Below are 22,500 nucleotides of genomic sequence, written 5' to 3' on the forward strand. Positions count from 1 at the left end.
ATTGATTAAGGATGATCAGCCATGATCATATTGAATGGTGGTGCAGGCTCCAAGGGCAGAATGGCCAACTCCTGCACCTATTGTCTATTGCCCTCCTTTCCTGACTGCCAGCCGCAGACAGCGTGCAGCCCCAATCCCTTTCTTTCCCTCTTTCTTGCTGATTTTGGCAGCGCTCCGCTCTCCTCCCCTCCCTGTCTCCTGCCTGCAGCGGCAGCAAAAATAACCTGTCGCTGCATTGCGTGCGTGGCCCAACACGAGTGCAGAGGGGTGACTTGAGCAGCCCCTGCTGGCGGAAAAAGCCTACTGCACCTGGTATTCCCAGGCGGTCTCCCAGCCAAGCACCAACCAGGCCTGAGTCTGCTTAGCTTCCGAGATCAGACGAGATTGGGCGTTTTCAGACTAGTATGGCCGCAGGCGCTGGCCCCTGCCTTTTCTCCCCACTTCAAGGCGTGCTGGCCAGCCACATTTTCTTTGCTGCTCTTTCTCTTGATCCCCTTTGTTTTTTTTTTCTCTCTTTTCTCTTTGCTCTTCCTCCTCCGTGCGTGCTTCCCTCCCTCCCTCCCTCCCTCCAGCTAGCCCTTGCCCACCAGGCTCCTGTCGTCTCCCACATCCCCACACAGGCCGACTGCAAGACCTCCCCCTGCTTCATAGGGCTGCAGCCTGCATTCTCTCATCCTTCCACACTCCTACACGCCTCCATTTCGGAATGGCAGGCAGTGACCAGTGGGGTACCGCAGGGATCAGTACTGGGACCGCAGCTTTTTACAATATATGTTCATGATATAGAAGATGCTATTAGCAATAACATTAGCAAATTTGCTGATGATACTGAGCTGGGTGGCAGGGTGAAATGTGATGAGGATGTTAGGAGATTACCGGGTGACCTGGACAAGTTAGGTGAGTGGTCAGATGCATGGCAGATGCACTTTAATGTGGATAAATGGATGCTTATCCACTTTGGTGGCAAGAACACGAAGGCAGATTACTACCTAAATGGAATCAATTTCGGTCAAGGGACAGTACCGAGAGATCTGGGGGTTCTTGTACACCACTCAATGAAGGTAAGCATGCAGGTACAGCAGGTAGTGAAGAAGGCTAATAGCATGCTGGCCTTCATAACAAGAGGGATCGAGTACAGAAGCAAAGAGGTTCTTCTGCAGGTGTACAGGGCCCTGGTGAGACCACACCTGGAGTACTGTGTGCAGTTCTGGTCTCCAAATTTGAGGAGAGACATTCCGGCTATTGAGGGAGTGCAGCGTAGGTTGACGAGGTCAATTCCTGGAATGGCGGGATTACCTTACACTGAAAGACTGGAGCGACTGGGCTCGTGTACCCTTGAGTTTAGAAGACTGAGAGGGGATCTGGTTGAGACATATAAGATTATCAAAGGATTGGACACTCTGGCGGCAGGAAACGTGAGTGCCGAAACAGAGGACACAGCTTAAAAATACGGGGTAGACCGTTTAGGACAGAGATGAGGAGAAACGTCTTCACCCAGAGAGTGGTGGCTGTGTGGAATGCTCTGCCCCAGAGGGCAGTGGAGGCCCAGTCTCTGGATTCATTGAAGAAAGAGTTGGACAGAGCTCTCAAGGATAGTGGAATCAAGGCTTATGGAGATAAGGCAGGAACAGGATACTGATTAAGGATGATCAGCCATGATCATATTGAATGGTGGTGCAGGCTCCAAGGGCAGAATGGCCAACTCCTGCACCTATTGTCTATTGCCCTCCTTTCCTGACTGCCAGCCGCAGACAGCGTGCAGCCCCAATCCCTTTCTTTCCCTCTTTCTTGCTGATTTTGGCAGCGCTCCGCTCTCCTCCCCTCCCTGTCTCCTGCCTGCAGCGGCAGCAAAAATAACCTGTCGCTGCATTGCGTGCGTCGCCCAACACGAGTGCAGAGGGGTGACTTGAGCAGCCCCTGCTGGCGGAAAAAGCCTACTGCACCTGGTATTCCCAGGCGGTCTCCCATCCAAGTACTAACCAGGCCTGAGTCTGCTTAGCTTCCGAGATCAGACGAGATCGGGCGTTTTCAGACTAGTATGGCCGTAAGCGCTGGCCCCTGCCTTTTCTCCCCACTTCAAGGCGTGCTGGCCAGCCACATTTTCTTTGCTGCTCTTTCTCTTGATCCCCTTTGGTTTTTTTTTCTCTCTTTTCTCTTTGCTCTTCCTCCTCCGTGCGTGCTTCCCTCCCTCCCTCCCTCCCTCCAGCTAGCCCTTGCCCACCAGGCTCCTGTCGTCTCCCACATCCCCACACAGGCCAACTGCAAGACCTCCCCCTGCTTCATAGGGCTGCAGCCTGCATTCTCTCATCCTTCCACACTCCTCCACGCCTCCATTTCGGAATGGCAGGCAGTGACCAGTGGGGTACCGCAGGGATCAGTACTGGGACCGCAGCTTTTTACAATATATGTTCATGATATAGAAGATGCTATTAGCAATAACATTAGCAAATTTGCTGATGATACTGAGCTGGGTGGCAGGGTGAAATGTGATGAGGATGTTAGGAGATTACCGGGTGACCTGGACAAGTTAGGTGAGTGGTCAGATGCATGGCAGATGCACTTTAATGTGGATAAATGGATGCTTATCCACTTTGGTGGCAAGAACACGAAGGCAGATTACTACCTAAATGGAATCAATTTCGGTCAAGGGACAGTACCGAGAGATCTGGGGGTTCTTGTACACCACTCAATGAAGGTAAGCATGCAGGTACAGCAGGTAGTGAAGAAGGCTAATAGCATGCTGGCCTTCATAACAAGAGGGATCGAGTACAGAAGCAAAGAGGTTCTTCTGCAGGTGTACAGGGCCCTGGTGAGACCACACCTGGAGTACTGTGTGCAGTTCTGGTCTCCAAATTTGAGGAGAGACATTCCGGCTATTGAGGGAGTGCAGCGTAGGTTGACGAGGTCAATTCCTGGAATGGCGGGATTACCTTACACTGAAAGACTGGAGCGACTGGGCTCGTGTACCCTTGAGTTTAGAAGACTGAGAGGGGATCTGGTTGAGACATATAAGATTATCAAAGGATTGGACACTCTGGCGGCAGGAAACGTGAGTGCCGAAACAGAGGACACAGCTTAAAAATACGGGGTAGACCGTTTAGGACAGAGATGAGGAGAAACGTCTTCACCCAGAGAGTGGTGGCTGTGTGGAATGCTCTGCCCCAGAGGGCAGTGGAGGCCCAGTCTCTGGATTCATTGAAGAAAGAGTTGGACAGAGCTCTCAAGGATAGTGGAATCAAGGCTTATGGAGATAAGGCAGGAACAGGATACTGATTAAGGATGATCAGCCATGATCATATTGAATGGTGGTGCAGGCTCCAAGGGCAGAATGGCCAACTCCTGCACCTATTGTCTATTGCCCTCCTTTCCTGACTGCCAGCCGCAGACAGCGTGCAGCCCCAATCCCTTTCTTTCCCTCTTTCTTGCTGATTTTGGCAGCGCTCCGCTCTCCTCCCCTCCCTGTCTCCTGCCTGCAGCGGCAGCAAAAATAACCTGTCGCTGCATTGCTTGCGTGGCCCAACACGAGTGCAGAGGGGTGACTTGAGCAGCCCCTGCTGGCGGAAAAAGCCTACTGCACCTGGTATTCCCAGGCGGTCTCCCATCCAAGTACAAACCAGGCCTGAGTCTGCTTAGCTTCCGAGAGCAGACGAGATCAGGCGTTTTCAGACTAGTATGGCCGTAGGCGCTGGCCCCTGCCTTTTCTCCCCACTTCAAGGCGTGCTGGCCAGCCACATTTTCTTTGCAGCTCTTTCTCTTGATCCCCTTTGTTTTTTTTTTCTCTCTTTTCTCTTTGCTCTTCCTCCTCCGTGCGTGCTTCCCTCCCTCCCTCCCTCCCTCCAGCTAGCCCTTGCCCACCAGGCTCCTGTCGTCTCCCACATCCCCACACAGGCCGACTGCAAGACCTCCCCCTGCTTCATAGGGCTGCAGCCTGCATTCTCTCATCCTTCCACACTCCTCCACGCCTCCATTTCGGAATGGCAGGCAGTGACCAGTGGGGTACCGCAGGGATCAGTACTGGGACCGCAGCTTTTTACAATATATGTTCATGATATAGAAGATGCTATTAGCAATAACATTAGCAAATTTGCTGATGATACTGAGCTGGGTGGCAGGGTGAAATGTGATGAGGATGTTAGGAGATTACCGGGTGACCTGGACAAGTTAGGTGAGTGGTCAGATGCATGGCAGATGCACTTTAATGTGGATAAATGGATGCTTATCCACTTTGGTGGCAAGAACACGAAGGCAGATTACTACCTAAATGGAATCAATTTCGGTCAAGGGACAGTACCGAGAGATCTGGGGGTTCTTGTACACCACTCAATGAAGGTAAGCATGCAGGTACAGCAGGTAGTGAAGAAGGCTAATAGCATGCTGGCCTTCATAACAAGAGGGATCGAGTACAGAAGCAAAGAGGTTCTTCTGCAGGTGTACAGGGCCCTGGTGAGACCACACCTGGAGTACTGTGTGCAGTTCTGGTCTCCAAATTTGAGGAGAGACATTCCGGCTATTGAGGGAGTGCAGCGTAGGTTGACGAGGTCAATTCCTGGAATGGCGGGATTACCTTACACTGAAAGACTGGAGCGACTGGGCTCGTGTACCCTTGAGTTTAGAAGACTGAGAGGGGATCTGGTTGAGACATATAAGATTATCAAAGGATTGGACACTCTGGCGGCAGGAAACGTGAGTGCCGAAACAGAGGACACAGCTTAAAAATACGGGGTAGACCGTTTAGGACAGAGATGAGGAGAAACGTCTTCACCCAGAGAGTGGTGGCTGTGTGGAATGCTCTGCCCCAGAGGGCAGTGGAGGCCCAGTCTCTGGATTCATTGAAGAAAGAGTTGGACAGAGCTCTCAAGGATAGTGGAATCAAGGCTTATGGAGATAAGGCAGGAACAGGATACTGATTAAGGATGATCAGCCATGATCATATTGAATGGTGGTGCAGGCTCCAAGGGCAGAATGGCCAACTCCTGCACCTATTGTCTATTGCCCTCCTTTCCTGACTGCCAGCCGCAGACAGCGTGCAGCCCCAATCCCTTTCTTTCCCTCTTTCTTGCTGATTTTGGCAGCGCTCCGCTCTCCTCCCCTCCCTGTCTCCTGCCTGCAGCGGCAGCAAAAATAACCTGTCGCTGCATTGCGTGCGTCGCCCAACACGAGTGCAGAGGGGTGACTTGAGCAGCCCCTGCTGGCGGAAAAAGCCTACTGCACCTGGTATTCCCAGGCGGTCTCCCATCCAAGTACTAACCAGGCCTGAGTCTGCTTAGCTTCCGAGATCAGACGAGATCGGGCGTTTTCAGACTAGTATGGCCGTAAGCGCTGGCCCCTGCCTTTTCTCCCCACTTCAAGGCGTGCTGGCCAGCCACATTTTCTTTGCTGCTCTTTCTCTTGATCCCCTTTGGTTTTTTTTTCTCTCTTTTCTCTTTGCTCTTCCTCCTCCGTGCGTGCTTCCCTCCCTCCCTCCCTCCCTCCAGCTAGCCCTTGCCCACCAGGCTCCTGTCGTCTCCCACATCCCCACACAGGCCAACTGCAAGACCTCCCCCTGCTTCATAGGGCTGCAGCCTGCATTCTCTCATCCTTCCACACTCCTCCACGCCTCCATTTCGGAATGGCAGGCAGTGACCAGTGGGGTACCGCAGGGATCAGTACTGGGACCGCAGCTTTTTACAATATATGTTCATGATATAGAAGATGCTATTAGCAATAACATTAGCAAATTTGCTGATGATACTGAGCTGGGTGGCAGGGTGAAATGTGATGAGGATGTTAGGAGATTACCGGGTGACCTGGACAAGTTAGGTGAGTGGTCAGATGCATGGCAGATGCACTTTAATGTGGATAAATGGATGCTTATCCACTTTGGTGGCAAGAACACGAAGGCAGATTACTACCTAAATGGAATCAATTTCGGTCAAGGGACAGTACCGAGAGATCTGGGGGTTCTTGTACACCACTCAATGAAGGTAAGCATGCAGGTACAGCAGGTAGTGAAGAAGGCTAATAGCATGCTGGCCTTCATAACAAGAGGGATCGAGTACAGAAGCAAAGAGGTTCTTCTGCAGGTGTACAGGGCCCTGGTGAGACCACACCTGGAGTACTGTGTGCAGTTCTGGTCTCCAAATTTGAGGAGAGACATTCCGGCTATTGAGGGAGTGCAGCGTAGGTTGACGAGGTCAATTCCTGGAATGGCGGGATTACCTTACACTGAAAGACTGGAGCGACTGGGCTCGTGTACCCTTGAGTTTAGAAGACTGAGAGGGGATCTGGTTGAGACATATAAGATTATCAAAGGATTGGACACTCTGGCGGCAGGAAACGTGAGTGCCGAAACAGAGGACACAGCTTAAAAATACGGGGTAGACCGTTTAGGACAGAGATGAGGAGAAACGTCTTCACCCAGAGAGTGGTGGCTGTGTGGAATGCTCTGCCCCAGAGGGCAGTGGAGGCCCAGTCTCTGGATTCATTGAAGAAAGAGTTGGACAGAGCTCTCAAGGATAGTGGAATCAAGGCTTATGGAGATAAGGCAGGAACAGGATACTGATTAAGGATGATCAGCCATGATCATATTGAATGGTGGTGCAGGCTCCAAGGGCAGAATGGCCAACTCCTGCACCTATTGTCTATTGCCCTCCTTTCCTGACTGCCAGCCGCAGACAGCGTGCAGCCCCAATCCCTTTCTTTCCCTCTTTCTTGCTGATTTTGGCAGCGCTCCGCTCTCCTCCCCTCCCTGTCTCCTGCCTGCAGCGGCAGCAAAAATAACCTGTCGCTGCATTGCTTGCGTGGCCCAACACGAGTGCAGAGGGGTGACTTGAGCAGCCCCTGCTGGCAGAAAAAGCCTACTGCACCTGGTATTCCCAGGCGGTCTCCCATCCAAGTACAAACCAGGCCTGAGTCTGCTTAGCTTCCGAGAGCAGACGAGATCAGGCGTTTTCAGACTAGTATGGCCGTAGGCGCTGGCCCCTGCCTTTTCTCCCCACTTCAAGGCGTGCTGGCCAGCCACATTTTCTTTGCAGCTCTTTCTCTTGATCCCCTTTGTTTTTTTTTTCTCTCTTTTCTCTTTGCTCTTCCTCCTCCGTGCGTGCTTCCCTCCCTCCCTCCCTCCCTCCAGCTAGCCCTTGCCCACCAGGCTCCTGTCGTCTCCCACATCCCCACACAGGCCAACTGCAAGACCTCCCCCTGCTTCATAGGGCTGCAGCCTGCATTCTCTCATCCTTCCACATTCCTCCACGCCTCCATTTCGGAATGGCAGGCAGTGACCAGTGGGGTACCGCAGGGATCAGTACTGGGACCACAGCTTTTTACAATATATGTTCATGATATAGAAGATGCTATTAGCAATAACATTAGCAAATTTGCTGATGATACTGAGCTGGGTGGCAGGGTGAAATGTGATGAGGATGTTAGGAGATTACCGGGTGACCTGGACAAGTTAGGTGAGTGGTCAGATGCATGGCAGATGCACTTTAATGTGGATAAATGGATGCTTATCCACTTTGGTGGCAAGAACAGGAAGGCAGATTACTACCTAAATGGAATCAATTTCGGTCAAGGGACAGTACCGAGAGATCTGGGGGTTCTTGTACACCACTCAATGAAGGTAAGCATGCAGGTACAGCAGGTAGTGAAGAAGGCTAATAGCATGCTGGCCTTCATAACAAGAGGGATCGAGTACAGAAGCAAAGAGGTTCTTCTGCAGGTGTACAGGGCCCTGGTGAGACCACACCTGGAGTACTGTGTGCAGTTCTGGTCTCCAAATTTGAGGAGAGACATTCCGGCTATTGAGGGAGTGCAGCGTAGGTTGACGAGGTCAATTCCTGGAATGGCGGGATTACCTTACACTGAAAGACTGGAGCGACTGGGCTTGTGTACCCTTGAGTTTAGAAGACTGAGAGGGGATCTGGTTGAGACATATAAGATTATCAAAGGATTGGACACTCTGGCGGCAGGAAACGTGAGTGCCGAAACAGAGGACACAGCTTAAAAATACGGGGTAGACCGTTTAGGACAGAGATGAGGAGAAACGTCTTCACCCAGAGAGTGGTGGCTGTGTGGAATGCTCTGCCCCAGAGGGCAGTGGAGGCCCAGTCTCTGGATTCATTGAAGAAAGAGTTGGACAGAGCTCTCAAGGATAGTGGAATCAAGGCTTATGGAGATAAGGCAGGAACAGGATACTGATTAAGGATGATCAGCCATGATCATATTGAATGGTGGTGCAGGCTCCAAGGGCAGAATGGCCAACTCCTGCACCTATTGTCTATTGCCCTCCTTTCCTGACTGCCAGCCGCAGACAGCGTGCAGCCCCAATCCCTTTCTTTCCCTCTTTCTTGCTGATTTTGGCAGCGCTCCGCTCTCCTCCCCTCCCTGTCTCCTGCCTGCAGCGGCAGCAAAAATAACCTGTCGCTGCATTGCGTGCGTCGCCCAACACGAGTGCAGAGGGGTGACTTGAGCAGCCCCTGCTGGCGGAAAAAGCCTACTGCACCTGGTATTCCCAGGCGGTCTCCCATCCAAGCACTAACCAGGCCTGAGTCTGCTTAGCTTCCGAGATCAGACGAGATCGGGCGTTTTCAGACTAGTATGGCCGTAGGCACTGGCCCCTGCCTTTTCTCCCCACTTCAAGGCGTGCTGGCCAGCCACATTTTCTTTGCTGCTCTTTCTCTTGATCCCCTTTGTTTTTTTTTTCTCTCTTTTCTCTTTGCTCTTCCTCCTCCGTGCGTGCTTCCCTCCCTCCCTCCCTCCAGCTAGCCCTTGCCCACCAGGCTCCTGTCGTCTCCCACATCCCCACACAGGCCGACTGCAAGACCTCCCCCTGCTTCATAGGGCTGCAGCCTGCATTCTCTCATCCTTCCACACTCCTCCACGCCTCCATTTCGGAATGGCAGGCAGTGACCAGTGGGGTACCGCAGGGATCAGTACTGGGACCGCAGCTTTTTACAATATATGTTCATGATATAGAAGATGCTATTAGCAATAACATTAGCAAATTTGCTGATGATACTGAGCTGGGTGGCAGGGTGAAATGTGATGAGGATGTTAGGAGATTACCGGGTGACCTAGACAAGTTAGGTGAGTGGTCAGATGCATGGCAGATGCACTTTAATGTGGATAAATGGATGCTTATCCACTTTGGTGGCAAGAACACGAAGGCAGATTACTACCTAAATGGAATCAATTTCGGTCAAGGGACAGTACCGAGAGATCTGGGGGTTCTTGTACACCACTCAATGAAGGTAAGCATGCAGGTACAGCAGGTAGTGAAGAAGGCTAATAGCATGCTGGCCTTCATAACAAGAGGGATCGAGTACAGAAGCAAAGAGGTTCTTCTGCAGGTGTACAGGGCCCTGGTGAGACCACACCTGGAGTACTGTGTGCAGTTCTGGTCTCCAAATTTGAGGAGAGACATTCCGGCTATTGAGGGAGTGCAGCGTAGGTTGACGAGGTCAATTCCTGGAATGGCGGGATTACCTTACACTGAAAGACTGGAGCGACTGGGCTCGTGTACCCTTGAGTTTAGAAGACTGAGAGGGGATCTGGTTGAGACATATAAGATTATCAAAGGATTGGACACTCTGGCGGCAGGAAACGTGAGTGCCGAAACAGAGGACACAGCTTAAAAATACGGGGTAGACCGTTTAGGACAGAGATGAGGAGAAACGTCTTCACCCAGAGAGTGGTGGCTGTGTGGAATGCTCTGCCCCAGAGGGCAGTGGAGGCCCAGTCTCTGGATTCATTGAAGAAAGAGTTGGACAGAGCTCTCAAGGATAGTGGAATCAAGGCTTATGGAGATAAGGCAGGAACAGGATACTGATTAAGGATGATCAGCCATGATCATATTGAATGGTGGTGCAGGCTCCAAGGGCAGAATGGCCAACTCCTGCACCTATTGTCTATTGCCCTCCTTTCCTGACTGCCAGCCGCAGACAGCGTGCAGCCCCAATCCCTTTCTTTCCCTCTTTCTTGCTGATTTTGGCAGCGCTCCGCTCTCCTCCCCTCCCTGTCTCCTGCCTGCAGCGGCAGCAAAAATAACCTGTCGCTGCATTGCGTGCGTGGCCCAACACGAGTGCAGAGGGGTGACTTCAGCAGCCCCTGCTGGCGGAAAAAGCCTACTGCACCTGGTATTCCCAGGCGGTCTCCCATCCAAGTACTAACCAGGCCTGAGTCTGCTTAGCTTCTGAGATCAGAAGAGATCGGGCGTTTTCAGACTAGTATGGCCGTAGGCGCTGGCCCCTGCCTTTTCTCCCCACTTCAAGGCGTGCTGGCCAGCCACATTTTCTTTGCTGCTCTTTCTCTTGATCCCCTTTGTTTTTTTTTTCTCTCTTTTCTCTTTGCTCTTCCTCCTCCGTGCGTGCTTCCCTCCCTCCCTCCCTCCCTCCAGCTAGCCCTTGCCCACCAGGCTCCTGTCGTCTCCCACATCCCCACACAGGCCAACTGCAAAACCTCCCCCTGCTTCATAGGGCTGCAGCCTGCATTCTCTCATCCTTCCACACTCCTCCACGCCTCCATTTCGGAATGGCAGGCAGTGACCAGTGGGGTACCGCAGGGATCAGTACTGGGACCGCAGCTTTTTACAATATATGTTCATGATATAGAAGATGCTATTAGCAATAACATTAGCAAATTTGCTGATGATACTGAGCTGGGTGGCAGGGTGAAATGTGATGAGGAAGTTAGGAGATTACCGGGTGACCTGGACAAGTTAGGTGAGTGGTCAGATGCATGGCAGATGCACTTTAATGTGGATAAATGGATGCTTATCCACTTTGGTGGCAAGAACACGAAGGCAGATTACTACCTAAATGGAATCAATTTCGGTCAAGGGACAGTACCGAGAGATCTGGGGGTTCTTGTACACCACTCAATGAAGGTAAGCATGCAGGTACAGCAGGTAGTGAAGAAGGCTAATAGCATGCTGGCCTTCATAACAAGAGGGATCGAGTACAGAAGCAAAGAGGTTCTTCTGCAGGTGTACAGGGCCCTGGTGAGACCACACCTGGAGTACTGTGTGCAGTTCTGGTCTCCAAATTTGAGGAGAGACATTCCGGCTATTGAGGGAGTGCAGCGTAGGTTGACGAGGTCAATTCCTGGAATGGCGGGATTACCTTACACTGAAAGACTGGAGCGACTGGGCTCGTGTACCCTTGAGTTTAGAAGACTGAGAGGGGATCTGGTTGAGACATATAAGATTATCAAAGGATTGGACACTCTGGCGGCAGGAAACGTGAGTGCCGAAACAGAGGACACAGCTTAAAAATACGGGGTAGACCGTTTAGGACAGAGATGAGGAGAAACGTCTTCACCCAGAGAGTGGTGGCTGTGTGGAATGCTCTGCCCCAGAGGGCAGTGGAGGCCCAGTCTCTGGATTCATTGAAGAAAGAGTTGGACAGAGCTCTCAAGGATAGTGGAATCAAGGCTTATGGAGATAAGGCAGGAACAGGATACTGATTAAGGATGATCAGCCATGATCATATTGAATGGTGGTGCAGGCTCCAAGGGCAGAATGGCCAACTCCTGCACCTATTGTCTATTGCCCTCCTTTCCTGACTGCCAGCCGCAGACAGCGTGCAGCCCCAATCCCTTTCTTTCCCTCTTTCTTGCTGATTTTGGCAGCGCTCCGCTCTCCTCCCCTCCCTGTCTCCTGCCTGCAGCGGCAGCAAAAATAACCTGTCGCTGCATTGCGTGCGTGGCCCAACACGAGTGCAGAGGGGTGACTTGAGCAGCCCCTGCTGGCGGAAAAAGCCTACTGCACCTGGTATTCCCAGGCGGTCTCCCATCCAAGTACTAACCAGGCCTGAGCCTGCTTAGCTTCCGAGATCAGACGAGATCGGGCGTTTTCAGACTAGTATGGCCGTAGGCGCTGGCCCCTGCCTTTTCTCCCCACTTCAAGGCGTGCTGGCCAGCCACATTTTCTTTGCTGCTCTTTCTCTTGATCCCCTTTGTTTTTTTTTTCTCTCTTTTCTCTTTGCTCTTCCTCCTCCGTGCGTGCTTCCCTCCCTCCCTCCCTCCCTCCAGCTAGCCCTTGCCCACCAGGCTCCTGTCGTCTCCCACATCCCCACACAGGCCAACTGCAAGACCTCCCCCTGCTTCATAGGGCTGCAGCCTGCATTCTCTCATCCTTCCACATTCCTCCACGCCTCCATTTCGGAATGGCAGGCAGTGACCAGTGGGGTACCGCAGGGATCAGTACTGGGACCGCAGCTTTTTACAATATATGTTCATGATATAGAAGATGCTATTAGCAATAACATTAGCAAATTTGCTGATGATACTGAGCTGGGTGGCAGGGTGAAATGTGATGAGGATGTTAGGAGATTACCGGGTGACCTGGACAAGTTAGGTGAGTGGTCAGATGCATGGCAGATGCACTTTAATGTGGATAAATGGATGCTTATCCACTTTGGTGGCAAGAACACGAAGGCAGATTACTACCTAAATGGAATCAATTTCGGGCAAGGGACAGTACCGAGAGATCTGGGGGTTCTTGTACACCACTCAATGAAGGTAAGCATGCAGGTACAGCAGGTAGTGAAGAAGGCTAATAGCATGCTGGCCTTCATAACAAGAGGGATCGAGTACAGAAGCAAAGAGGTTCTTCTGCAGGTGTACAGGGCCCTGGTGAGACCACACCTGGAGTACTGTGTGCAGTTCTGGTCTCCAAATTTGAGGAGAGACATTCCGGCTATTGAGGGAGTGCAGCGTAGGTTGACGAGGTCAATTCCTGGAATGGCGGGATTACCTTACACTGAAAGACTGGAGCGACTGGGCTCGTGTACCCTTGAGTTTAGAAGACTGAGAGGGGATCTGGTTGAGACATATAAGATTATCAAAGGATTGGACACTCTGGCGGCAGGAAACGTGAGTGCCGAAACAGAGGACACAGCTTAAAAATACGGGGTAGACCGTTTAGGACAGAGATGAGGAGAAACGTCTTCACCCAGAGAGTGGTGGCTGTGTGGAATGCTCTGCCCCAGAGGGCAGTGGAGGCCCAGTCTCTGGATTCATTGAAGAAAGAGTTGGACAGAGCTCTCAAGGATAGTGGAATCAAGGCTTATGGAGATAAGGCAGGAACAGGATACTGATTAAGGATGATCAGCCATGATCATATTGAATGGTGGTGCAGGCTCCAAGGGCAGAATGGCCAACTCCTGCACCTATTGTCTATTGCCCTCCTTTCCTGACTGCCAGCCGCAGACAGCGTGCAGCCCCAATCCCTTTCTTTCCCTCTTTCTTGCCGATTTTGGCAGCGCTCCGCTCTCCTCCCCTCCCTGTCTTCTGCCTGCAGCGGCAGCAAAAATAACCTGTCGCTGCATTGCGTGCGTGGCCCAACACGAGTGCAGAGGGGTGACTTGAGCAGCCCCTGCTGGCAGAAAAAGCCTACTGCACCTGGTATTCCCAGGCGGTCTCCCATCCAAGTACTAACCAGGCCTGAGTCTGCTTAGCTTCCGAGATCAGACGAGATCGGGCGTTTTCAGACTAGTATGGCCGTAGGCACTGGCCCCTGCCTTTTCTCCCCACTTCAAGGCGTGCTGGCCAGCCACATTTTCTTTGCTGCTCTTTCTCTTGATCCCCTTTGTTTTTTTTTTCTCTCTTTTCTCTTTGCTCTTCCTCCTCCGTGCGTGCTTCCCTCCCTCCCTCCCTCCCTCCAGCTAGCCCTTGCCCACCAGGCTCCTGTCGTCTCCCACATCCCCACACAGGCCAACTGCAAGACCTCCCCCTGCTTCATAGGGCTGCAGCCTGCATTCTCTCATCCTTCCACACTCCTCCACGCCTCCATTTCGGAATGGCAGGCAGTGACCAGTGGGGTACCGCAGGGATCAGTACTGGGACCGCAGCTTTTTACAATATATGTTCATGATATAGAAGATGCTATTAGCAATAACATTAGCAAATTTGCTGATGATACTGAGCTGGGTGGCAGGGTGAAATGTGATGAGGATGTTAGGAGATTACCGGGTGACCTGGACAAGTTAGGTGAGTGGTCAGATGCATGGCAGATGCACTTTAATGTGGATAAATGGATGCTTATCCACTTTGGTGGCAAGAACAGGAAGGCAGATTACTACCTAAATGGAATCAATTTCGGTCAAGGGACAGTACCGAGAGATCTGGGGGTTCTTGTACACCACTCAATGAAGGTAAGCATGCAGGTACAGCAGGTAGTGAAGAAGGCTAATAGCATGCTGGCCTTCATAACAAGAGGGATCGAGTACAGAAGCAAAGAGGTTCTTCTGCAGGTGTACAGGGCCCTGGTGAGACCACACCTGGAGTACTGTGTGCAGTTCTGGTCTCCAAATTTGAGGAGAGACATTCCGGCTATTGAGGGAGTGCAGCGTAGGTTGACGAGGTCAATTCCTGGAATGGCGGGATTACCTTACACTGAAAGACTGGAGCGACTGGGCTCGTGTACCCTTGAGTTTAGAAGACTGAGAGGGGATCTGGTTGAGACATATAAGATTATCAAAGGATTGGACACTCTGGCGGCAGGAAACGTGAGTGCCGAAACAGAGGACACAGCTTAAAAATACGGGGTAGACCGTTTAGGACAGAGATGAGGAGAAACGTCTTCACCCAGAGAGTGGTGGCTGTGTGGAATGCTCTGCCCCAGAGGGCAGTGGAGGCCCAGTCTCTGGATTCATTGAAGAAAGAGTTGGACAGAGCTCTCAAGGATAGTGGAATCAAGGCTTATGGAGATAAGGCAGGAACAGGATACTGATTAAGGATGATCAGCCATGATCATATTGAATGGTGGTGCAGGCTCCAAGGGCAGAATGGCCAACTCCTGCACCTATTGTCTATTGCCCTCCTTTCCTGACTGCCAGCCGCAGACAGCGTGCAGCCCCAATCCCTTTCTTTCCCTCTTTCTTGCTGATTTTGGCAGCGCTCCGCTCTCCTCCCCTCCCTGTCTTCTGCCTGCAGCGGCAGCAAAAATAACCTGTCGCTGCATTGCGTGCGTGGCCCAACACGAGTGCAGAGGGGTGACTTGAGCAGCCCCTGCTGGCAGAAAAAGCCTACTGCACCTGGTATTCCCAGGCAGTCTCCCATCCAAGTACAAACCAGGCCTGAGTCTGCTTAGCTTCTGAGATCAGACGAGATCGGGCGTTTTCAGAATAGTATGGCCGTAGGCGCTGTCCCCTGCCTTTTCTCCCCACTTCAAGGCGTGCTGGCCAGCCACATTTTCTTTGCTGCTCTTTCTCTTGATCCCCTTTGTTTTTTTTTTCTCTCTTTTCTCTTTGCTCTTCCTCCTCCGTACGTGCTTCCCTCCCTCCCTCCCTCCCTCCAGCTAGCCCTTGCCCACCAGGCTCCTGTCGTCTCCCACATCCCCACACAGGCCAACTGCAAGACCTCCCCCTGCTTCATAGGGCTGCAGCCTGCATTCTCTCATCCTTCCACATTCCTCCACGCCTCCATTTCGGAATGGCAGGCAGTGACCAGTGGGGTACCGCAGGGATCAGTACTGGGACCGCAGCTTTTTACAATATATGTTCATGATATAGAAGATGCTATTAGTAATAACATTAGCAAATTTGCTGATGATACTGAGATGGGTGGCAGGGTGAAATGTGATGAGGATGTTAGGAGATTACCGGGTGACCTGGACAAGTTAGGTGAGTGGTCAGATGCATGGCAGATGCACTTTAATGTGGATAAATGGATGCTTATCCACTTTGGTGGCAAGAACAGGAAGGCAGATTACTACCTAAATGGAATCAATTTCGGTCAAGGGACAGTACCGAGAGATCTGGGGGTTCTTGTACACCACTCAATGAAGGTAAGCATGCAGGTACAGCAGGTAGTGAAGAAGGCTAATAGCATGCTGGCCTTCATAACAAGAGGGATCGAGTACAGAAGCAAAGAGGTTCTTCTGCAGGTGTACAGGGCCCTGGTGAGACCACACCTGGAGTACTGTGTGCAGTTCTGGTCTCCATATTTGAGGAGAGACATTCCGGCTATTGAGGGAGTGCAGCGTAGGTTGACGAGGTCAATTCCTGGAATGGCGGGATTACCTTACACTGAAAGACTGGAGCGACTGGGCTCGTGTACCCTTGAGTTTAGAAGACTGAGAGGGGATCTGGTTGAGACATATAAGATTATCAAAGGATTGGACACTCTGGCGGCAGGAAACGTGAGTGCCGAAACAGAGGACACAGCTTAAAAATACGGGGTAGACCGTTTAGGACAGAGATGAGGAGAAACGTCTTCACCCAGAGAGTGGTGGCTGTGTGGAATGCTCTGCCCCAGAGGGCAGTGGAGGCCCAGTCTCTGGATTCATTGAAGAAAGAGTTGGACAGAGCTCTCAAGGATAGTGGAATCAAGGCTTATGGAGATAAGGCAGGAACAGGATACTGATTAAGGATGATCAGCCATGATCATATTGAATGGTGGTGCAGGCTCCAAGGGCAGAATGGCCAACTCCTGCACCTATTGTCTATTGCCCTCCTTTCCTGACTGCCAGCCGCAGACAGCGTGCAGCCCCAATCCCTTTCTTTCCCTCTTTCTTGCTGATTTTGGCAGCGCTCCGCTCTCCTCCCCTCCCTGTCTCCTGCCTGCAGCGGCAGCAAAAATAACCTGTCGCTGCATTGCGTGCGTGGCCCAACACGAGTGCAGAGGGGTGACTTGAGCAGCCCCTGCTGGCGGAAAAAGCCTACTGCACCTGGTATTCCCAGGCGGTCTCCCATCCAAGTACTAACCAGGCCTGAGTCTGCTTAGCTTCCGAGATCAGACGTTTTCAGACTAGTATGGCCGTAGGCGCTGGCCCCTGCCTTTTCTCCTCACTTCAAGGTGTGCTGGCCAGCCACATTTTCTTTGCTGCTCTTTCTCTTGATCCCCTTTGTTTTTTTTTTCTCTCTTTTCTCTTTGCTCTTCCTCCTCCGTGCGTGCTTCCCTCCCTCCCTCCAGCTAGCCCTTGCCCACCAGGCTCCTGTCGTCTCCCACATCCCCACACAGGCCGACTGCAAGACCTCCCCCTGCTTCATAGGGCTGCAGCCTGCATTCTCTCATCCTTCCACATTCCTCCACGCCTCCATTTCGGAATGGCAGGCAGTGACCAGTGGGGTACCGCAGGGATCAGTACTGGGACCGCAGCTTTTTACAATATATGTTCATGATATAGAAGATGCTATTAGCAATAACATTAGCAAATTTGCTGATGATACTGAGCTGGGTGGCAGGGTGAAATGTGATGAGGATGTTAGGAGATTACCGGGTGACCTGGACAAGTTAGGTGAGTGGTCAGATGCATGGCAGATGCACTTTAATGTGGATAAATGGATGCTTATCCACTTTGGTGGCAAGAACAGGAAGGCAGATTACTACCTAAATGGAATCAATTTCGGTCAAGGGACAGTACCGAGAGATCTGGGGGTTCTTGTACACCACTCAATGAAGGTAAGCATGCAGGTACAGCAGGTAGTGAAGAAGGCTAATAGCATGCTGGCCTTCATAACAAGAGGGATCGAGTACAGAAGCAAAGAGGTTCTTCTGCAGGTGTACAGGGCCCTGGTGAGACCACACCTGGAGTACTGTGTGCAGTTCTGGTCTCCAAATTTGAGGAGAGACATTCCGGCTATTGAGGGAGTGCAGCGTAGGTTGACGAGGTCAATTCCTGGAATGGCGGGATTACCTTACACTGAAAGACTGGAGCGACTGGGCTCGTGTACCCTTGAGTTTAGAAGACTGAGAGGGGATCTGGTTGAGACATATAAGATTATCAAAGGATTGGACACTCTGGCGGCAGGAAACGTGAGTGCCGAAACAGAGGACACAGCTTAAAAATACGGGGTAGACCGTTTAGGACAGAGATGAGGAGAAACGTCTTCACCCAGAGAGTGGTGGCTGTGTGGAATGCTCTGCCCCAGAGGGCAGTGGAGGCCCAGTCTCTGGATTCATTGAAGAAAGAGTTGGACAGAGCTCTCAAGGATAGTGGAATCAAGGCTTATGGAGATAAGGCAGGAACAGGATACTGATTAAGGATGATCAGCCATGATCATATTGAATGGTGGTGCAGGCTCCAAGGGCAGAATGGCCAACTCCTGCACCTATTGTCTATTGCCCTCCTTTCCTGACTGCCAGCCGCAGACAGCGTGCAGCCCCAATCCCTTTCTTTCCCTCTTTCTTGCTGATTTTGGCAGCGCTCCGCTCTCCTCCCCTCCCTGTCTTCTGCCTGCAGCGGCAGCAAAAATAACCTGTCGCTGCATTGCGTGCGTGGCCCAACACGAGTGCAGAGGGGTGACTTGAGCAGCCCCTGCTGGCAGAAAAAGCCTACTGCACCTGGTATTCCCAGGCGGTCTCCCATCCAAGTACTAACCAGGCCTGAGTCTGCTTAGCTTCCGAGATCAGACGAGATCGGGCGTTTTCAGACTAGTATGGCCGTAGGCGCTGGCCCCTGCCTTTTCTCCCCACTTCAAGGCGTGCTGGCCAGCCACATTTTCTTTGCTGCTCTTTCTCTTGATCCCCTTTGTTTTTTTTTCCTCTCTTTTCTCTTTGCTCTTCCTCCTCCGTGCGTGCTTCCCTCCCTCCCTCCCTCCCTCCAGCTAGCCCTTGCCCACCAGGCTCCTGTCGTCTCCCACATCCCCACACAGGCCAACTGCAAGACCTCCCCCTGCTTCATAGGGCTGCAGCCTGCATTCTCTCATCCTTCCACATTCCTCCACGCCTCCATTTCGGAATGGCAGGCAGTGACCAGTGGGGTACCGCAGGGATCAGTACTGGGACCGCAGCTTTTTACAATATATGTTCATGATATAGAAGATGCTATTAGCAATAACATTAGCAAATTTGCTGATGATACTGAGCTGGGTGGCAGGGTGAAATGTGATGAGGATGTTAGGAGATTACCGGGTGACCTGGACAAGTTAGGTGAGTGGTCAGATGCATGGCAGATGCACTTTAATGTGGATAAATGGATGCTTATCCACTTTGGTGGCAAGAACACGAAGGCAGATTACTACCTAAATGGAATCAATTTCGGTCAAGGGACAGTACCGAGAGATCTGGGGGTTCTTGTACACCACTCAATGAAGGTAAGCATGCAGGTACAGCAGGTAGTGAAGAAGGCTAATAGCATGCTGGCCTTCATAACAAGAGGGATCGAGTACAGAAGCAAAGAGGTTCTTCTGCAGGTGTACAGGGCCCTGGTGAGACCACACCTGGAGTACTGTGTGCAGTTCTGGTCTCCAAATTTGAGGAGAGACATTCCGGCTATTGAGGGAGTGCAGCGTAGGTTGACGAGGTCAATTCCTGGAATGGCGGGATTACCTTACACTGAAAGACTGGAGCGACTGGGCTCGTGTACCCTTGAGTTTAGAAGACTGAGAGGGGATCTGGTTGAGACATATAAGATTATCAAAGGATTGGACACTCTGGCGGCAGGAAACGTGAGTGCCGAAACAGAGGACACAGCTTAAAAATACGGGGTAGACCGTTTAGGACAGAGATGAGGAGAAACGTCTTCACCCAGAGAGTGGTGGCTGTGTGGAATGCTCTGCCCCAGAGGGCAGTGGAGGCCCAGTCTCTGGATTCATTGAAGAAAGAGTTGGACAGAGCTCTCAAGGATAGTGGAATCAAGGCTTATGGAGATAAGGCAGGAACAGGATACTGATTAAGGATGATCAGCCATGATCATATTGAATGGTGGTGCAGGCTCCAAGGGCAGAATGGCCAACTCCTGCACCTATTGTCTATTGCCCTCCTTTCCTGACTGCCAGCCGCAGACAGCGTGCAGCCCCAATCCCTTTCTTTCCCTCTTTCTTGCTGATTTTGGCAGCGCTCCGCTCTCCTCTCCTCCCTGTCTCCTGCCTGCAGCGGCAGCAAAAATAACCTGTCGCTGCATTGCGTGCGTGGCCCAACACGAGTGCAGAGGGGTGACTTGAGCAGCCCCTGCTGGCGGAAAAAGCCTACTGCACCTGGTATTCCCAGGCGGTCCCCCATCCAAATACTAACCAGGCCTGAGTCTGCTTAGCTTCCGAGATCAGATGTTTTCAGACTAGTATGGCCATAGGCGCTGGCCTCTGCCTTTTCTCCCCACTTCAAGGCGTGCTGGCCAGCCACATTTTCTTTGCTGCTCTTTCTCTTGATCCCCTTTGTTTTTTTTTTCTCTCTTTTCTCTTTGCTCTTCCTCCTCCGTGCGTGCTTCCCTCCCTCCCTCCCTCCCTCCAGCTAGCCCTTGCCCACCAGGCTCCTGTCGTCTCCCACATCCCCACACAGGCCAACTGCAAGACCTCCCCCTGCTTCATAGGGCTGCAGCCTGCATTCTCTCATCCTTCCACACTCCTCCACGCCTCCATTTCGGAATGGCAGGCAGTGAGCAGTGGGGTACCGCAGGGATCAGTACTGGGACCGCAGCTTTTTACAATATATGTTCATGATATAGAAGATGCTATTAGCAATAACATTAGCAAATTTGCTGATGATACTGAGCTGGGTGGCAGGGTGAAATGTGATGAGGATGTTAGGAGATTACCGGGTGACCTGGACAAGTTAGGTGAGTGGTCAGATGCATGGCAGATGCACTTTAATGTGGATAAATGGATGCTTATCCACTTTGGTGGCAAGAACAGGAAGGCAGATTACTACCTAAATGGAATCAATTTCGGTCAAGGGACAGTACCGAGAGATCTGGGGGTTCTTGTACACCGCTCAATGAAGGTAAGCATGCAGGTACAGCAGGTAGTGAAGAAGGCTAATAGCATGCTGGCCTTCATAACAAGAGGGATCGAGTACAGAAGCAAAGAGGTTCTTCTGCAGGTGTACAGGGCCCTGGTGAGACCACACCTGGAGTACTGTGTGCAGTTCTGGTCTCCAAATTTGAGGAGAGACATTCCGGCTATTGAGGGAGTGCAGCGTAGGTTGACGAGGTCAATTCCTGGAATGGCGGGATTACCTTACACTGAAAGACTGGAGCGACTGGGCTCGTGTACCCTTGAGTTTAGAAGACTGAGAGGGGATCTGGTTGAGACATATAAGATTATCAAAGGATTGGACACTCTGGCGGCAGGAAACGTGAGTGCCGAAACAGAGGACACAGCTTAAAAATACGGGGTAGACCGTTTAGGACAGAGATGAGGAGAAACGTCTTCACCCAGAGAGTGGTGGCTGTGTGGAATGCTCTGCCCCAGAGGGCAGTGGAGGCCCAGTCTCTGGATTCATTGAAGAAAGAGTTGGACAGAGCTCTCAAGGATAGTGGAATCAAGGCTTATGGAGATAAGGCAGGAACAGGATACTGATTAAGGATGATCAGCCATGATCATATTGAATGGTGGTGCAGGCTCCAAGGGCAGAATGGCCAACTCCTGCACCTATTGTCTATTGCCCTCCTTTCCTGACTGCCAGCCGCAGACAGCGTGCAGCCCCAATCCCTTTCTTTCCCTCTTTCTTGCTGATTTTGGCAGCGCTCCGCTCTCCTCCCCTCCCTGTCTCCTGCCTGCAGCAGCAGCAAAAATAACCTGTCGCTGCATTGCGTGCGTGGCCCATTGCGTGCATTGCGTGCATCCCCCGGGCCTGACGGGATATATCCTAGGATTATGTGGGAAGCAAGAGAGGAAATTGCAGTACCGTTGGCAATGATCTTCTCGTCTTCACTGGCAACGGGGGTGGTACCAGGGGACTGGAGAGTAGCGAATGTTGTGCCCCTGTTCAAAAAAGGGAATAGGGATAACCCCGGGAATTACAGGCCAGTTAGTCTTACTTCTGTGGTAGGCAAAGTAATGGAAAGGGTACTGAGGGATAGGATTTACGAGTATCTGGAACGGCACTGCTTGATTAGGGACAGCCAGCACGGATTTGTGAAGGGTAGGTCTTGCCTTACAAGTCTTATTGAATTCTTCGAGGAGGTGACCAAGCATGTGGATGAGGGTAGAGCAGTGGATGTAGTGTACATGGATTTTAGTAAGGCATTTGATAAGGTTCCCCATGGTAGGCTTATGCGGAAAGTCAGGAGGCATGGGATAGAGGGAAATTTGGCCAATTGGATAGAAAACTGGCTAACCGGTCGAAGTCAGAGAGTGGTAGTAGATGGTAAATATTCAGCATGGAGTCCAGTTACAAGTGGAGTTCCGCAGGGATCAGTTCTGGGTCCTCTGCTGTTTGTAATTTTTATTAATGACTTAGATGAGGGAGTCGAAGGGTGGGTCAGTAAATTTGCAGATGATACAAAGATAGGTGGAGTTGTGGACAGTGAGGAGGGCTGTTGTCGGCTGCAGAGGGACTTAGATATGATGCAGAGCTGGGCTGAGGAGTGGCAGATGGAGTTCAACCCTACCAAGTGTGAAGTTGTCCATTTTGGAAGAACAAATAAGAATGCGGAATACAGGGTTAATGGTAGGGTTCTTGGTCAGGTGGAGGAACAAAGGGATCTTGGGGTCTATGTACATAGATCTTTGAAGGTTGCCACTCAGGTGGATAGAGTTTGTAAGAAGGCCTATGGAGTATTATCGTTCATTAGCAGAGGGATTGAATTCAAGAGTCGTGAGGTGATGTTGCAGCTGTACAGGACTTTGGTTAGGCCACATT

General features: G+C 51.5%; 10 non-coding genes and 3 pseudogenes across 10 annotated transcripts; all 13 read right to left on the reverse strand.

Annotated features, from left to right (window-relative positions):
* Positions 1-297: 297 nt before the first annotated feature.
* Positions 298-416, reverse strand: LOC140471635 (5S ribosomal RNA; annotated as a pseudogene).
* Positions 417-1,931: 1,515 nt separating this feature from the next.
* Positions 1,932-2,050, reverse strand: LOC140475789 (5S ribosomal RNA). Its single transcript, XR_011960277.1, has one exon. It is a non-coding gene; the product is annotated as a 5S ribosomal RNA (ribosomal RNA).
* Positions 2,051-3,565: 1,515 nt separating this feature from the next.
* On the reverse strand, positions 3,566-3,684 carry LOC140470563 (5S ribosomal RNA). The gene has a single exon (XR_011956528.1). It is a non-coding gene; the product is annotated as a 5S ribosomal RNA (ribosomal RNA).
* Positions 3,685-5,199: 1,515 nt separating this feature from the next.
* Positions 5,200-5,318, reverse strand: LOC140475791 (5S ribosomal RNA). The gene has a single exon (XR_011960279.1). It is a non-coding gene; the product is annotated as a 5S ribosomal RNA (ribosomal RNA).
* Positions 5,319-6,833: 1,515 nt separating this feature from the next.
* On the reverse strand, positions 6,834-6,952 carry LOC140470565 (5S ribosomal RNA). Its single transcript, XR_011956529.1, has one exon. It is a non-coding gene; the product is annotated as a 5S ribosomal RNA (ribosomal RNA).
* A 1,515-nt stretch (positions 6,953-8,467) lies between these two features.
* On the reverse strand, positions 8,468-8,586 carry LOC140469014 (5S ribosomal RNA). The gene has a single exon (XR_011955921.1). It is a non-coding gene; the product is annotated as a 5S ribosomal RNA (ribosomal RNA).
* Positions 8,587-10,097: 1,511 nt separating this feature from the next.
* On the reverse strand, positions 10,098-10,216 carry LOC140469482 (5S ribosomal RNA). The gene has a single exon (XR_011956124.1). It is a non-coding gene; the product is annotated as a 5S ribosomal RNA (ribosomal RNA).
* Positions 10,217-11,731: 1,515 nt separating this feature from the next.
* LOC140475746 (5S ribosomal RNA) lies at positions 11,732-11,850 on the reverse strand. The gene has a single exon (XR_011960237.1). It is a non-coding gene; the product is annotated as a 5S ribosomal RNA (ribosomal RNA).
* Positions 11,851-13,365: 1,515 nt separating this feature from the next.
* Positions 13,366-13,484, reverse strand: LOC140473270 (5S ribosomal RNA). Its single transcript, XR_011958221.1, has one exon. It is a non-coding gene; the product is annotated as a 5S ribosomal RNA (ribosomal RNA).
* Positions 13,485-14,999: 1,515 nt separating this feature from the next.
* Positions 15,000-15,118, reverse strand: LOC140471372 (5S ribosomal RNA). The gene has a single exon (XR_011956988.1). It is a non-coding gene; the product is annotated as a 5S ribosomal RNA (ribosomal RNA).
* A 1,515-nt stretch (positions 15,119-16,633) lies between these two features.
* LOC140472113 (5S ribosomal RNA) lies at positions 16,634-16,742 on the reverse strand (annotated as a pseudogene).
* Positions 16,743-18,249: 1,507 nt separating this feature from the next.
* Positions 18,250-18,368, reverse strand: LOC140473279 (5S ribosomal RNA). The gene has a single exon (XR_011958232.1). It is a non-coding gene; the product is annotated as a 5S ribosomal RNA (ribosomal RNA).
* A 1,515-nt stretch (positions 18,369-19,883) lies between these two features.
* Positions 19,884-19,992, reverse strand: LOC140472585 (5S ribosomal RNA; annotated as a pseudogene).
* Positions 19,993-22,500: the final 2,508 nt, after the last annotated feature.

This window comes from Chiloscyllium punctatum, chromosome 3, assembly GCF_047496795.1.
Source record: "Chiloscyllium punctatum isolate Juve2018m chromosome 3, sChiPun1.3, whole genome shotgun sequence".
NCBI classification, from domain to species: Eukaryota; Metazoa; Chordata; class Chondrichthyes; order Orectolobiformes; family Hemiscylliidae; genus Chiloscyllium; species Chiloscyllium punctatum.